Source organism: Macaca thibetana, chromosome 7, assembly GCF_024542745.1.
Source record: "Macaca thibetana thibetana isolate TM-01 chromosome 7, ASM2454274v1, whole genome shotgun sequence".
In the NCBI taxonomy this organism is placed as follows: Eukaryota; Metazoa; Chordata; class Mammalia; order Primates; family Cercopithecidae; genus Macaca; species Macaca thibetana.
In genome coordinates, this window is record NC_065584.1 from 104177803 (window position 1) to 104190625 (window position 12823).

General features: G+C 36.2%; 1 protein-coding gene across 2 annotated transcripts in view; it reads right to left on the reverse strand.

The window, feature by feature from the left end:
* The window catches only part of AGBL1 (AGBL carboxypeptidase 1), an 850662-nt gene that overhangs the window by 393447 nt on the left and 444392 nt on the right, over positions 1-12823 (reverse strand). The window lies entirely within an intron of this gene.

Consider the following 12823-nt stretch of genomic DNA (forward strand, 5'->3'; position numbering starts at 1 on the left):
TGCTGAGTTGTCAGGTAGAGTGATCCTAAAAACCCACAACCACCAGAGATTACCAAGGGCAGCCCCTGCAGAGGACATGTTCCCAGTAGTCCTGCTAAAGTATTGTTTACTCAATAGTGTCAATGAGCTAAGTGCCACAGATTGGGAGGATCAGTGCAGCATCTCCAAAACCTCCAGCACCCCCAGATCCTCCCAAGCCCTCCACCATTGTCCTTCTGCACCCAAGCTCAATGGAATTACTAACAGTTCCCACTCGACTTATGGCCTCCAGAAATGTGAGATAAATTTCTGTTGTTTTAAGCTACCCAGTTTGTGGTAATGTGCAGCAACAGCCCTAAGAAACCAATACACAATACATCGTCCATTCTATCTTGTCATACATAGGTTTTTGCTGGGGCTCCTCCATCCTCATGCACCCTTACCTCTTCAACATTTAGGGGATCAATCTGCAGGGGAATTTTCTCTGATTTTCCAGACCATTGCATCCATCTCCTATTTGCTGCAATAACATCCTGAGGCCGCCTTGATCAGAGTCCTTATGAAACCATTTTGGATGGATTTTTATTTTTATGTCTCTTGACTTCCCAATAAGACTAGGAGCTTCCTGGGGGCAAGGACAGTGATAGTCTCTTGGTCACCATCAAAACTCTAATATAGTAACTCTGTCAGAGTTGATATTGGGTAAATAATTTGGAAAGAATAAATTTACCTGCATTCATATGCATATTCAGATATGATTTCTGTTTTGTTTTGTTTCAAACACACGGTTTTCAATAAACATTGGAGGTAAAAAGAAGGTTCAGTCTTCAGTCTTCTCCTTTTACCACTTATTCATTTCCATGTTCCTGAAATTATCTTTAAATATTAGCTTCCTGCTGGCTGTCAGACCCTCTTACAACTTACTGGAAACTGAAAATCTTTAGATTAATCACTTATCCTGATTTCTCCATTAAAATATTTTGACTTGATAAATGGCAGGTCTTGTGCATGTTCCTCTCTGGCTTTTTTTGTTCTTTGCCTGCTTTTTTTCTCCCTTTCTCTTTTTAATATCAATAACATCTAGAAATAGGGTTTATCAGTTCTGCCTGATGACCAAGGATGAAGGTAAAATATGAAGCAGATTTTCAATGCCGATAGCAACAGAAAGGAACAGGCAGCCCAGACTTGCTCTCGAGCACATTTGCTGTGTTTAAATGAATTTCTTTTCTCAAATCAAGGTACTTACAGGCACAACATCCCAGAGCCCCAGGATTCTCTGTGATTTCTCTTTGCCTTGACCTGGATTCTCCTCAACACTGGGGATTTGTTTTTTCCTTTGTAACACTGACTATGATGAAATTAGTTGAGGCCCTTTAAAAGCATTTCTGCTTGTATAAATGAAAATGCAAGCATTACATGTGTCCAGCAGCCAGCAATTCTGTATGAACTCTCTCTACGTCTTCTTTCCCTATGCTCCATGGAAGCCAAGTTCAGGGGCAATATCTACATGGAGAAGACTCATGTATTACCACCTTGCAGAAATACTATTTTAGATCACAATTTCCAAGAACAAAAAAATAAAGTTTTGTGCTGAAGCCAGAAACCCAAATTTGAATAAGAAGACCTAGTTCCAACTCCAAGCTGCTACCAGATATAGGATTTGAGACCTCTTTGACAGTCAGCATTCTCATGTGTGAAATAGATAAGTCAAACATCCCCCTAGGTTTATTTTGAGGATCGAATGAAATATCTATTTTAGATATCCCTATAGAGAAATACCATATACTTCTATCTCTACCTATGTCTGTGTCCATTACTATATCCACATCTGTATCTACGTCTACATCTTCATCTACATCTAAAATGCTCTAGGATGCATAGCACAACTTTGACTACATTCACTGGTTCCTTACCTCATCCTAATTTTTTTTTCTTATAAAGAATGATCAGATAGCTATATGCAGGGTGAATGGAAGGGAAAAGTGTCTTGACTAGGAACTCCAGGCAAGACGCTGTGATCAGTTTTAAGTAACAGTTTACTTGGACACATCTAAGGGTAGGGGCAGGAGGCTGAAGAGAAAATAATTTAAGAAAAACTGAAAAGAAATAATCAGTAGAAATTGCTGATTGAAATTTGGATTGTTAAACAGCGCACAAAGGAGGACCACATCTAAGATTATCTAAATATAGAGATATGGAGAGAAATTGGGCCAATGTAAGACATACAGAAGAAAGCTGTTATTTTGGGGAAAATTTGGTTTGTTTGTTGTCTATTTTGGAGAGGTAGAGGCAATGAATCATTCCATTTGTGTAAATAGATTGTGTGGATTTGGGAAACCCATGTGATTTTATTTGTCTTCAGGACTCTATGGTGGTTATGATTTGGAGAGTATCTCTGTGTGTGCCTAGGGTTTTGGCAGTCCCTATATGTATGCAATTGCAGGTTATTATAATATGTACAGCACCTCGAGTGCTTTTCCTTTTAAAGTAAATCCATTTGCTTCCAATCTCTGAATCCATTTGGCATTTTGTGTTAATAATATCAGAGATTCGTGTAGTCAGAGGAACTGTTGCTGCTCTTCCCAGGGATTTGTTTCAAGCATTTGAAGATAAAATGCACTCCATCTTCTTATCTACTGTAGCATTTCTGAAATGACAGCTGCTCCTTCTATGGGGGGAGAATTAGCAGATGGACAGCTATGACTGACTGGCAATAAATTCAGTGTCTCTAATCTGAAAAGGGGTCCTCTCTCAAATAGTTTGAAGTTCTGCTTTCTTTATAAGAATCATAAAATGGTGATTATTGCTACAGTTGGCCCTCTGTATCCATGAATATGGAGGGCCAACTGTACTAAGCCATTTTATATAAGAGACTTGAACATCCACGAATTTTGGTATCCATGGTAGTGGGTGTGGGGAAGGTGTCCTGGAACCAATAATCTGCAAATATCAAAGCACGATGTTATTTTTCCCTCCACTAAAAACTGCAAAGTTAAAGGAAAAAATTATCCACTTCATTTTGTTTTTCACAAATAAAGACATTTGATCTGACTTGTCCTCCTTATTTTAAAAAGCTTTAGTTTAAATAGCTAGTTTAAGATAAAGTTTATATGCACTAAATATGCCAGATCTAGGATGCTCAGATATCCAGTTTGTCTAGGAATGTTGCATTTTTAGCTTTGAAATGCTTGCATCCCAGTGACTCTCTCAACAAATGCACACCAGAAATGTGATAACCTTGCCTAGATCCTTAATTTTAGAAGGAGGTGCAGAGCTGGAATACTTGACCAAAACTAGGCTGAATTATTTTGCACTGATTGAATGTTTTTAGGCGGGACTTTCACACTCCACTGAGGCTCAGGCATCCTTATCACCTATGTTTTCCTAGATTGTTTCCCACATGCATTATCTTCCTGTTCTTTTCAGGCATTTGCAGCCAATGTCCGGAAAATTCCTAATCCTTAAAACTGAGGTTTTTTCTCCAGCCTGGGCGATAGAGAGAGACTCCATCTCAAAAAAAACCAAACCAAACCAAAACAAACAAACAAAAAACTGAGGTTTTTGTGGGGCATATCTCTTTCCTTAAGAGAAGAAAGCTTCTGATCTCCAGAAAATATAGTCATTTTATGATGAAACAAAAGCATCTCAACTGAAGTTATCAAAGAGTCAATCAGCAGCACTAGTCCTAACTAAAGGGTCACTGAATAGAAGCCACCAGCTGCATGATATTCTGAGTAAAAGGGAACTTTAAAGGCTGGACAGTTTCAAGGACAATGATGTCACTAAAAATAATTCTTTTAACATTAATTGTGGATCTCGTTTATCTGCTGAGAACAGGGATCATCCAGAGGTTGGGAAACAAGTAATATAACCAAAGGCTTTAACAACTAGATCCTGAACTACCAGGACTCCTAAAGCCAAGAAAGGACCACAAGCAGAGAAAGAGTAAAAGTGAGTCACTTTCTAAAAACGAATCTATAGAGCTGCCTTCAGAATACAAGAGGATTAAAAAATCTCCCATCCGTCCACGACTAAAAAGTAGAGGGACAGAGTCCATCAGACTGAATAAATGATCCCAGGCTCGATAATATTAGTGCCTGCAGCACAGCAAGCTCTGGAGCCTAAAGAGAGGCAGCATGTTTGAGATTTAGGCAGCAGCTTCACCATTCACTACACATCCTAGGTGCAGAAGGCAGCCAAGGGTACAAGAGGAGAATATCTATGAAGGCAAAGAGATACATTAAAGCTTCAAGAACACGATGAACAGCATGGGGGACCATCGGCCAGACACTGCACCCAGAGCTTTCCAAATAAACATGTTTGGATGGAGAAAAGGAAAAAAGAGGAAAAAAACAAAAGACAACTTCATTTCAAAGCTACAAAACAACTAGAGTTGTCAGCGACATATTATTATGTTCAAGATATTTTTTGTCACGCAAAATGCTCAGGAGAGTCAATAATCCAGAGAGCAAGGGAAGATAAGAGATCTAACACAGGTGTTCCTACACACCTCCAGGAACCCAGGAACGGGTTACCAGAGGTATGATCACCCCAGAGCCCAGAAATGGGAAAGCCAAAATCTTTAAAGATAGGCCAGAAGAACTGACCTGGGTTCAATTGTCATCTTTGTGAAAGAAATTACCCATAGTTAACATTTGAACTTTGGTAGGTCTAAATATAAAATAGTTGTTCTTTATGTCCTTGTTCCTCCAAGGGTAGTCACAAAGGAGGGGCAGCAACATTACCTGGCAGCCTGTTAGATATATAGAAACTCTAGTCCCAACCCTGAGTCTGCATTTTAACAAAATCCTAACGGACTGTGTATGCACATTAAGTGAAAGAAGCAGTGCTTTCTACTAGACTTTAAGGAAAGAAAGAAAATTAACATTTGCAAAGGAATTATTACTTTATAAAGGGATTTATTGCCACAATGCTTCCAGGAACTAGAACACATATTTAGGATTTTTAGCATCTCATCTGGAGCAGAGCCAATTCCAAAAGCTTGGAGACACCCCTACTTACATACTTGCCCACCCCATTTTTCCCACCGTTGTGTTAGTCTCTTACATATTTTAATTTGAACATCAATAGAGAAGATTAAAATGTGGTTTTTACTTCTAAGTTATTTTCACAAGTCTGATTTCATAATATCATTTGAAAGATCACAAGACCAGGACAACTTCAGCTGAAATCAGCTCAGACCAGATTAAGCGATGAGCCAGATTAGCTGCAAGTATAGAGAGAGCCCTACAGCATCACTTGCATCAATCAAGAGCACGTGATCAGTTAATTCACATTTCTTTTAGTTTTTTTTTTTTTTTTTTTGGAATGGAATTTCACTCTTGTTGCCCAGGCTGGAACACCATCCCGGCTCACTGCAACCTCCGCCTCCTAGGTTCAAGTGATTCTCCTGCGTTAGCACCCAGAGTAGCTGGGATTACAGGCATGTGCCGCCAGATCCGGCTAATTTTTTGTATTTTTAGTAGAGACGGGGTTTTGCCATGTTGGTCGGGCCGGTCTGGAACTCCTGACCTCAGGTGATCCGCGCACCTCGACCTCCCAAAGTGTTGGGATTACAGGTATCAGCCACCGCGACGGGCCAGTTAATTCACATTTCTACACAGCACTTGTTCCCACATACAACTGACTCAATGAAAATAAATATTACTCCCTATGAAACAGCCCTCTAAGTTGAAAGTTTCTTTTTTTTTTTTTTTTTTTTTTTTTTTTTTTTTTTTTTTTTTTTTTGAGACGGAATCTCGCTCTGTCGCCCAGGCTGGAGTGCAGTGGCCGGATCTCAGCTCACTGCAAGCTCCGCCTCCCGGGTTTACAACATTCTCCTGCCTCAGCCTCCCGAGTAGCTGGGACTACAGGCGCCCACAACCTCGCCGGGCTAGCGAAAGTTTCTAAAGCTATGTCATCAGACTGTGAAAGAAAAATACATCTCGGGACCCCAAGATCATTAAGCCAAAGGGAAAAGTCAAGCTGGGAACTAATTATTACTTTTATAATAATTAAAGCAAATAGAAACCTTTGAAAAATTCCATAACCACTCCTGATAAAGGCAATCAAGAAAATAAGAATTGATAGATACTGTGTGTGTATGTCCATATATACACACACACGCACACACGCATACATTCCTAAAGCCAGGAATTCTAAGTCTTAAAGGAAGAATTTTATTTAATGGAGAAACTCCAGAGGAATTTCCACTAAGAGCAGGCACAAGGTAATGAGGATCACTCTCTCCACAACTCTTCAACGTATGATTAGAAGTATTACCCAATGAACCTAGACAAGAGGCATCATTCAGAATAATGCAAATCAGTAAAGAAGATGTGAGACCATGTGTACTTGCAGATAACATTACAGCATACCTAGAAAACCAACTATTAACTCAAACAGTAAAGGAATTCAGTGAAGTAGCAGGATACAATATTAGCATACAAAAGTAAATTTCCATATAGGAGAGTAGTTGAATAATTTGGTGCAGTCACAAAATGAGGTATTATGCAACTATGTAAAAAAAGAGGAAAATCCCAATGAGATGATATGGAGTGGTAATTTTTAGGATATGGAGTTAAATGATAAAGTTGAATGAAATACAACTTTTAAAAATAAAAATATACAGTTAAGGGATAACATAGCATAACTAAGAATGAAGGAGATGAACAATATACATGCATTTATTCCTTTGTGCAAAAAATACAAGAAAGATAAATCAGAAACTAATAAGACTGATTGCCTAATGAAGGCTGGTGGACATGGGGTATAACACATAGAGAATAGGTAACTGGGAATGGGGTAAGAAGATTGAGGGGCAAGTGACATTTCCCTGAACACACCCTTTTATCTAATTTCAACTTTTAGAACCAAGTTATCACTTCACATATTCATATCAATCAATAAATAAATATAATCAAACACAGGAGCCATGGAGAAAACCCAAATGGGTTACAAACATTTATAAATAAACTCTGCCACAAATGACTAACACTAAAGGAAGTAAGAAGAAAAGAACTGAACTGAGTAACTTTAGAAAATAAAATTTTGGCTTTAAATGATAAAGCTAAGGACAAAAAGAATGATACACGAATTTGTTTTTCATAGCAGTATACAATTCTGAGCTAGCAATTCTAAAACTACTTTATGCGTATTCTAAGATTGAATAAATAAGTAAATCAATTATGAATAAAAACAACCAGGTTTCTCATAGTTACAGAAAGGAATTACAAATAAGGAATTAACACTGTGATGTTGTACTGAAATCAGAGGTATCAGCATGAACTATGATTTTATATTTACAGACAGATGGATAAAGAAATAGATGTGTGTGTGTATTCAAACATCTATTTCCTAGCTCTGTCTACTAGAAGAACCAAGAAATACTAACACCCTATTAGCAAGAAACATATCTAGTTCCCAGATATCAGGTTCTAAATACCATTAGTCAATAAAAGAAATCAGGGCTGCTTGAAGAAATGCCTGGTTTCAGAGGTGGGGCAGAAGAAAAGAATATCCGTCTAGAACAGAATATGTAATGGTGCCAAAAAGTAAGGAAGTATTTTTAAATAATGGGGACATGTTGAAATGATGCAGAGATCAATTCTAAGGGAACCACAATGGCAAAATTCAGTAAGATTTGACCACAAACAATAGTAGTATGTTATAACCCATAGAATAAATTAAATATTCATAAATTCATAGTGATATAAATAAATAAGTAGGGAAGAAGAAGCAGCTCTTAATTTTAGTAGAATTCCAATTAGTACATAGAGAAGTGGATTTATAAATTTAGAGAAAAATTTTAAAAACTTATCATTTGACGAACATCACAGTAATAATTGATACAAGCAACAATCAGCAATGTAGCTAAAGTTAGTGGGTAAAAGTGTGATGAGCAACGGAAGATTTACATAGACTCAGAGTATCTCCCCACAAGACACTTACTATTCCCAAAGGGAATAATAGTAACTTTATGATGGAGAAGTCTGGAAGACACCACTTTATTCAAATGATCAAAGTTAATACCACCATTTGTGAGGCATATCAACATCACACACCCCTGATATGATACAACTGAGAAGGGTACAACATCACCTGTGTGACAACCTTGCCAGAAATACAAAGTCACTATTTAATAATGAGGAAACATGAGACAAACCCAATTCAAGGGATATTCTATAACTCACCAGTACTCTTCAAAAAAGTCAAGATAAACAGAAAAAAAAACCCTGAGGAACAATTTTAGAGGAGATTGAGAAGACACAACTACTAAATGCAATATATGATCCTGAAAAAACAGCATTATTGGAATGATTGGTTAAATCTGAATAATGTATGTAATTAATACTAGTGTATTAATGTTAATTTCCAGGTTTTAATCATTATCTTACAGATATGTAAAATGTTAGCATTTAGGTAAGCTGGGTGAAAGATATACAGGAATATTTTTATACTATTATTATAACTTATTTGACAGATATAAATTATTTCAAAATAAATACTTAAAAGAGTTTTAAAAGTTATAACTTGAAAAAAGGAAAAAATCTATAATTTATAAAAAATAAGAATTAGAAAAACTAAAAAATCAGGTAATAATAAATGGTTAAAAAAAGGAAATATCGTTTTGTAAATAAAACCTAGTGTAGAAAGAACACAAACATGAATAAATAAGACAAATAATGCCTTTAGAGAAAAATGTAAAATTAAAAACTTTGTTTTAATTCTATAGAAGGGCAGAAAAAGATAACAAGGACTCAAGGCAAAGTGACAAATATTGAAGACAGGCAAAGAACACCTAACATAGTAGTTTCTGAAAAAGAAAAACAAAGCCAAGGATCAAAAGAAATACTAAGACTTCAACCAACACCAAGAGATAATCTAGTGATATTACTGGATTTTAAAGAAAAGAAACTCATTGGAAATCTAGGTAATAACAGGATAGGACTTACCGAGGAAAAATTAGATTACCCCTTTTTGAGGACAATGCTTCAAAAGAAAATTGAACAGGGATATTCAAATAATTAAATAAAAATATTTAAAGAAAGAAAATGTGAGACAATGATTTGAAGTCCAGAAAAACTGATTTTTCAAATATAGAGGTATAGATAAATTATCATCAATATTCAGAAACCTAGGAAATATCATTCCCCATAAGCCTTGTCCTTAAAAATATATTAGAAAAATCCAGATAAACAAAATGAGCAGAAAGATATGGACATTTTCAATTTTTGCAAAAGTAATTTGAGGACACCTCTGCTACAGACTTGATTTTACCTTATTATAATGGTTTCTTCCACTAGACATTCAGCACTTTGAAGACAAGATAGTGTTTTGTGCACCTCTGTGTCCCTAGAGCCTGAAAGAGTAACTGGAACACAGATATTATTTCATAAACATATATTCACATGAATTAAAATGGCATTTAATTGTATATTTTAATGCCCTAAACTGTGCTCAAAACCTTTTTGTTAAACCTAAAAAGCAAAATAAATGCTTTCTGACACCACAAAAGCAAGAACACATTATTCTCTACATTTATTTATATCTTGGTTGTTATGTCTGTGATGTAAAATGAAATGGATAATTATATATTTCATTTAATATTGAAAGCTCCTATCACACGGGAAAAATAAACGAGCCCTACTTCATCCTTTTGTTTTAAACCAGGTGAGTATCAAAAACTGTTCTTCCTCCCAATCACCATTATCTCAATCATCATCATCATCACCACCATTATAATTCACATTCATTAAGCACTTATTTTGAACCATGCCTTTTATTAACTGCTTATATGTATTCTCCTCATTGATCTTCACAACCACCCTAGAGGCATTTGTAATTATAATTTCCATTTTGCAGATGAGAAAGTTGAGATTTAGAGATGTTAAATAACCTGCCGAAGGTCACACAGATAGAGTAGCCTCTGAATAAATAGTAAACTATGTAAAAGAGAAGACAGTTACTTATATGATGCAAAAATGTCTTAACCATCTAATTCGCATGATTTATCCAGTGTTTGCAATGGATGAAAAGGGATGGGGAAGAAGCCCACGGAAATGAAAGGTGTCTGCTTCCCACACCTCTATGAACCAATGTGTCTCAGCTTCTGTCTGATTTGCCTGTTGAACTTTGGAGTCCAATTTTGTTTGAAGAAAGGATTGCACTGCTTAATATTTTAAAAATAGATGGGCTGTGAGGCCAATGCTGTCATCTGACCATAAGCCTTAGAAATCTTTTGACATCTTTGTGGTTTTCTTCTATGTAAAATTAATATTCCTATTCCCATTTGACAAGTTTGTATCAGGTACAAAATTATATTCAAAAGACAAAAATGTCATATAAAAAACATTTTATTCACTAATTCACCATACATTTGTTGTTCAACTAGAACACCTACTATGTGTCAGATACTATTCTTACTCTGAGGATTCCAGCAGTGAATAAGTCCTTCCAGGAATTTACATTCTGGGGATTATTATCAAGTGCCAGCTCCAAGCACATATCATGTCTCTCTTGTTCTGTCGGTTTCTCAGCACCAACCCATCACAGTGGTCAGAAGGTGACAGACAATGAATTCACCTTTATCTGAGGAATAAATGAAAGTCAACTCCCCATTCTACTGCTGTCAGAATATTCTTTCTCTGGACTGTCAATCTCTAAATTAAAACTGCAGCTTTATTTTTTACTGTGAATTCAACAGATTTAATTATGAAATATTGATAGTTCCTGATCATCTCCATCTCAGCCGAGGCTTCCCCTAGGCTGCTGCAGTCTGCTTTGGATTAAAAGTCATTGTATGTTCTTTGTTGGAGGGAAAACTTTAATAGAAAAATATCATGTAATGTTCAAAATCATTAACGTTAAGAAAAATAGACATTGTTTTGTATAAAGTTGCAATGGAACTTCTAGTCTCCTAGCCCTAATGCAAAAAAGTTGATAAAGAAATTAGAGTCCTGTGATGAACCATAAGACCCCATATTTATTTTCCTAGTTGGAAAGAATGCATCAGGTTTTACTTGTTCTTTTTTTCTATGCCTAAGAGCCTTCCTCATATTCAGATAAATTTTCTTTACAGACCAGAAAGGAATCTCCTTGGTGAGTGGATCAAGTCCAAATGTGTCTGTAGAGAGTAACAACTCTTCTCTTTCCAGATAACTAGTAGATGTAGAAAAGAAGGTGATTCTTATGCTTTCTTCAGAGGATGTCAATGTGTCTAACTCTGGGTGTATAATAAAATCCTCATTCATCTCTTAGGACAAGGAACACAGATACAGAAAAATAATTTCTGCTGATTGGGTCTTTAAGTAGCTAGGAAACATTTATCCCATTCCCTGAAAGCAATGCTGACTGCCAATACCATCCTAGGTAAAGGAATGGCAAGAGTCATCTTGGAATTCTGGAGTTCCTTTTCCTTGATTTCTGGTAGGAGAAAATGGATAGCACTCAGTGCTGAAGAAGAAATCAGAAAAGAAAAAAAAAAAAAAAAAAGAGAGCTTTAGCCTTGGTTTTGACACTTGCTACGATGTAATCCTAAGCAAGTTCCTTAGTTTTGGTTGGCTCAGAGATGTTGTTTTGTTTGTTTTGTTGTTGTTATTGTTGTTTTTAAAGCAGAAAATTAGAACACATGATCTCTATCCAAGGTGACTTTCTCCTTTGAAAACGCTAATTCTAGGTAAAGGCATGCAAAAGAAAAGACAAAAGTGACAGTGGCATACATAAGGTGAAGAGAAAGAGAGGGGAGGTAGGTTAAAAGGTTTTATCTTTTGAAATCCAAATTCATAAGGAGAAAAACTGCCTATGATTTATTATCTCCCATATAAACTGCAGCTATTGCCTCCTCACTGTTTTTCTCCTCTCCTATCTCTCATAATGTTTCTCCTCCAATTTGACATAATTCCAAATGTATATTCAAATTCTTTCACTGGCTCCTGTTACCTAAAAAAGAATGCATAAACTACTTTGGCTGACATTCAAGATTTTCTACAAACTGGTCTCAGTTCACCAGTCCAATTCAATCTTCTATTGCTGCCCAACACCAACCCAGTGGTCCAAGCAAACCATATTTCCTTATTGTTCCCAGGCTACTACGTGCTCTCCTAACTCTCAGATCCTCTCACCTGCTGATGGAGCCATGTCTGAAGTCCCAATCTTTTTCTTCTCCATCTCTTTCTTATCCTACTTGTCTTTCAGGAAACTTATCAAGCTTTGCCCCTTTTATGAGACTTCCTTTGACTACAATCTATAGCAATTTCTCCAACCTCTAAAATTCCTTAAGAAAACAAAAATGGTGAAAAGTTTATGTGTATATCACCAGATTCTGGCTGTGTGCATTCTAGTCTGGATCTCTTGCTGTATAAATTTGGCCAAGTTATTTCACTTTGTTAAATTTTGGAGTGTTCAATATCAGATAACGAATACTCCTGTCCTTTGATTTCTACCTAAGGGTGATATCAGTATTTAACTCACAGGATTTTTGATTGTTTGTTTCTTAGGCTTAAGTGTCATAACACACTTAAGGCACTTAGCAAAATGCTTCATACATAATCAGTGATGAACAAACGTTTGCATTTTTTAAAAGCAGTTCTTTTTAGCATTCACATTTGCATCACCATCAATACTGTCCTGAGATTTCACTTAACTACAGATTTAGATTATAAATCATTTGAGGATAGTACTGCATCTTGTATGTTTATTGAATCCGCTTCAATACTCATCATCATGTCCTACATTTAATGGATCTCAGTAACTACGTGTAATATACAATCTTAGAGACTAATTGGATCATCAATATAGGGCTTTTTTGAGACTTTCAGTAAATCATAAGCATAAAATGAAAATA